At 53.0% G+C, this 5000-nt stretch overlaps 1 pseudogene; it reads left to right on the plus strand.

Moving 5' to 3' along the window:
* LOC126327411 (large subunit ribosomal RNA) overlaps window positions 1–5000 on the plus strand; it is a 9380-nt pseudogene that overhangs the window by 447 nt on the left and 3933 nt on the right.

The raw sequence follows: 5000 nt of genomic DNA on the forward strand, positions 1-5000 counted from the left end.
GAAAGGTCGAACGGGTGAGATTCACGCCCATCCGGCCACTGGCCCCCGCCCTCGGCAGATGGGGCCGGCCGCCCGCGCGGAGCAATCCGCGGCGGGGTCGTGTCCGGTTGCCTTTCCACTCGCCGCGGGGTGGGGCCGTTCCGGTGTGCGGTGGGCCGCACTTCTCCCCTAGTAGGACGTCGCGACCCGCTGGGTGCCGGCCTACGGCCCGGGTGCGCAGCCTGTCCTTCCGCGGGCCTCGGTTCGCGTCTGTTGGGCAGAGCCCCGGTGTCCTGGCTGGCTGCTCGGCGGTATATCTGGAGGAGTCGATTCGCCCCTTTGGGCGCTCGGGCTCCCGGCAAGCGCGCGCGGTTCTTCCCGGATGACGGACCTACCTGGCCCGGCCCCGGACCCGCGCCGCTGTTGGCTCGGGATGCTCTCGGGCGGAATAATCGCTCCCGTCAGCGGCGCTTCAGCTTTGGACAATTTCACGACCCGTCTTGAAACACGGACCAAGGAGTCTAACATGTGCGCGAGTCATTGGGCTGTACGAAACCTAAAGGCGTAATGAAAGTGAAGGTCTCGCCTTGCGCGGGCCGAGGGAGGATGGGGCTTCCCCGCCCTTCACGGGGCGGCGGCCTCCGCACTCCCGGGGCGTCTCGTCCTCATTGCGAGGTGAGGCGCACCTAGAGCGTACACGTTGGGACCCGAAAGATGGTGAACTATGCCTGGCCAGGACGAAGTCAGGGGAAACCCTGATGGAGGTCCGTAGCGATTCTGACGTGCAAATCGATCGTCGGAGCTGGGTATAGGGGCGAAAGACTAATCGAACCATCTAGTAGCTGGTTCCCTCCGAAGTTTCCCTCAGGATAGCTGGTGCTCGTACGAGTCTCATCCGGTAAAGCGAATGATTAGAGGCCTTGGGGCCGAAACGACCTCAACCTATTCTCAAACTTTAAATGGGTGAGATCTCCGGCTTGCTTGATATGCTGAAGCCGCGAGCAAACGACTCGGATCGGAGTGCCAAGTGGGCCACTTTTGGTAAGCAGAACTGGCGCTGTGGGATGAACCAAACGCCGAGTTAAGGCGCCCGAATCGACGCTCATGGGAAACCATGAAAGGCGTTGGTTGCTTAAGACAGCAGGACGGTGGCCATGGAAGTCGGAATCCGCTAAGGAGTGTGTAACAACTCACCTGCCGAAGCAACTAGCCCTGAAAATGGATGGCGCTGAAGCGTCGTGCCTATACTCGGCCGTCAGTCTGGCAGTCATGGCCGGTCCTCGCGGCCGGCCGCGAAGCCCTGACGAGTAGGAGGGTCGCGGCGGTGGGCGCAGAAGGGTCTGGGCGTGAGCCTGCCTGGAGCCGCCGTCGGTGCAGATCTTGGTGGTAGTAGCAAATACTCCAGCGAGGCCCTGGAGGGCTGACGCGGAGAAGGGTTTCGTGTGAACAGCCGTTGCACACGAGTCAGTCGATCCTAAGCCCTAGGAGAAATCCGATGTTGATGGGGGCCGTCATAGCATGATGCACTTTGTGCTGGCCCCCGTTGGGCGAAAGGGAATCCGGTTCCTATTCCGGAACCCGGCAGCGGAACCGATATAAGTCGGGCCCCTCTTTTAGAGATGCTCGTCGGGGTAACCCAAAAGGACCCGGAGACGCCGTCGGGAGATCGGGGAAGAGTTTTCTTTTCTGCATGAGCGTTCGAGTTCCCCTGGAATCCTCTAGCAGGGAGATAGGGTTTGGAACGCGAAGAGCACCGCAGTTGCGGCGGTGTCCCGATCTTCCCCTCGGACCTTGAAAATCCGGGAGAGGGCCACGTGGAGGTGTCGCGCCGGTTCGTACCCATATCCGCAGCAGGTCTCCAAGGTGAAGAGCCTCTAGTCGATAGAATAATGTAGGTAAGGGAAGTCGGCAAATTGGATCCGTAACTTCGGGATAAGGATTGGCTCTGAGGATCGGGGCGTGTCGGGCTTGGTCGGGAAGTGGGTCAGCGCTAACGTGCCGGGCCTGGGCGAGGTGAGTGCCGTAGGGGTGCCGGTAAGTGCGGGCGTTTAGCGCGGGCGTGGTCTGCTCTCGCCGTTGGTTGGCCTCGTGCTGGCCGGCGGTGCAGGATGCGCGCGCCTGCGCGGCGTTCGCGCCCCGGTGCTTCAACCTGCGTGCAGGATCCGAGCTCGGTCCCGTGCCTTGGCCTCCCACGGATCTTCCTTGCTGCGAGGCCGCGTCCGCCTTAGCGTGCTCCTCCGGGGGCGCGCGGGTGCGCGGATTCTCTTCGGCCGCCATTCAACGATCAACTCAGAACTGGCACGGACTGGGGGAATCCGACTGTCTAATTAAAACAAAGCATTGCGATGGCCCTAGCGGGTGTTGACGCAATGTGATTTCTGCCCAGTGCTCTGAATGTCAACGTGAAGAAATTCAAGCAAGCGCGGGTAAACGGCGGGAGTAACTATGACTCTCTTAAGGTAGCCAAATGCCTCGTCATCTAATTAGTGACGCGCATGAATGGATTAACGAGATTCCCGCTGTCCCTACCTTCGTATAAGTTAAGACATGTCTGTCACGTAGCTTGCGAGGAGGTGCAAACTTGGGTGAGGTAAAGGAGAGTTACAAGCAGTTCTCCTAGTTCACAGTCCGTTTTCATATTATTCTTGTAGGCTATTGTCATCCTTTAACATCATGTCCATATGTTCATTATTAGTGTACTATTAGAGTGTTCATTATCAGTGTGTTAGGTTAGGAAAATGGGGCCTACTAAGGACACTGTAGGGGCTGCAAGTCAACTTGGACGAAACTCGGTTCTTCCTGGTGACAAGGACAACCCAGCGTCATGCACTGACCTTCAGACAATGGAAAACATAAGAGAGGAGATGGAAGCCTTCTTGTTTAATGAAGTGAATAAAATAAACAATGCCCAGAAGAAGTTTATCCTAGGAAAACTCTCAGTGTATGAACAGATTCTGAAGAAGTATGAGATGGAGGTTCTTGCACTTAAAACAGAGTTGCGATGTGTGAAGGCCCCCCAAACAGGAACACCGTCACTGGTTGAAAGCTATGCCAACAAGGCGGCTGCAAAACCCTCAGCACCCAAACAGCAGCTGATAAAACCGCAACAGCCTAAAATCCTAATGATAAAACCGGCAGAAGGAATCCAGAAAACTGAGAAGGAACTTGAAGAAGCGGTAAAGAACCTTGTTGCAACATCACTGAAAGACGTGCGTATTTCCAAATGCAGGTCAATAAAGGACAAAGGTATTGTTCTTGAAGTCCCTGACGACCAGGATGTCGAGAAAATAAGGAAGTGCGAAGACATCTCACAATCAGGCATCACCGTCTCCGATCAAAAAAAAAGATACCCAAAGATTATTATCTTTGATGTAAACAGAGATACAAGTGAAGACGAACTCAAAATGGAACTGTTTGAGAGAAATCTCTCCAGGATGAATGTGACACAGGAAGAAGTTATGGATGGCGTAAGAGTGCTGTTCAAGACAGGCCCAAAAAACCGTGAGGAAGCAAACTTGGTGCTGGAAGTCTCACCAAAACTCTGGAGCAAAATAGTACAATATGGTAGGGTCTACATAAACTGCAATTCGCACAGGGTACAAAACTACAGCAATATAAGCAGGTGCTACAAGTGCCAAGGTCATGGCCACACAGCAGCAAAGTGCAAGAATGCAGAAACGATTTGTGGCCACTGTGCAGCACCTGGACATACTTTCAAGGAGTGCTCAAAGAAGGACCAACCAGCCCAATGTGCAAACTGCAAGCGGGCTAAGAAGGCACACACCCACGCAGTGACAGAGACATCTTGCCCTGAATACAGTAGAATAAAGGCCATAATACATAGCACAATTGACTATGGCATGTAATAACAGTGTAGCAGTACAACCTGGAAGAAGACCATGGACAGATACACAAGAAAATGCGATAAGGATCCTTCAAATAAATGGGCAAAGAGCAAAAATCGTCCCAGATCAATTGACACAGCGAATCAGCGAAGAAAATATAGATGTGTTATTGATCCAGGAACCCTACTGCGTAAAAAACAAAGTATTTGGGTACCCATCAAACTTCCAGCTGATCTACAGCCCCAAAGGCGAAGCACCCAAGGCAGCAATAGCGGTTAAGACACAAACAGTAACAGCTCTCCAGTTGACAAGCTTCTGCAACATGCACGTAGCTGCTGCCAACATAAATGGAGCCTTTGGTGAGATTTACATTGCCAGCATATATTGCCAATATGGATCACCCATAGACCATTTTCTCCATCAACTGGAGATTATCCTTGACAAACTCCAAGGGAAACCAGTTATCATAGGGATGGACACGAATGCGAACTCACCAGTCTGGCACAGCTCAACAATGGATGCAGCAGGCAGAACGCTTGAAGACTTCATTTCACAACACGGGCTCATAATAATGAACGAAAGGTCAGAGCTAACTACTTTCTCTGGCCCAAATGGGGAGAGCAATATTGACATCACACTCTGCACACCTTCAGCTGCCAAAGCGGTGTGCAAGTGGATGGTTCAAGAAGAGTGGACGTCAAGTGACCACAGGGCTATAACATATGAATTCGTGGCACCTAAAAGAGCAAGAGCTACCGCGGAACTTGTCACCTACAACACAAACTTCGCAAAGTGGCCCACCTTTGACCGGCACCTTATCAGGTCCACAGCGCACTGGCAACGGAGCCAAAATGTAGGAGTTAATGAAATGGTCACAAGGCTACAGGCAGCAATCCACGAGAGCTGTAGCCGATCAATGAGAAAGAGAACACAGGTGCAGAATCCAGTGCCATGGTGGAATGCAACACTTGCCAACCTGCGACGTGACACCATTACAGCACGGCGTAGTCTGCAAGGAGCACGTAAAAATAATAATGAACCAGACATAGAAGCAGCAAAACAAATCTACAATAGAGTGAAAAACAAGTACAACAAGGAAATTGCCAAGGCCAAAGAGGAGACCTGGAAGAGATGGGTCACTGACTGCGATCAGAATGATCCTTGGGCCATAGTGAG

The sequence above is a fragment of the Schistocerca gregaria genome, unplaced genomic scaffold (assembly GCF_023897955.1).
Source record: "Schistocerca gregaria isolate iqSchGreg1 unplaced genomic scaffold, iqSchGreg1.2 ptg001048l, whole genome shotgun sequence".
Lineage (NCBI taxonomy): Eukaryota > Metazoa > Arthropoda > Insecta > Orthoptera > Acrididae > Schistocerca > Schistocerca gregaria.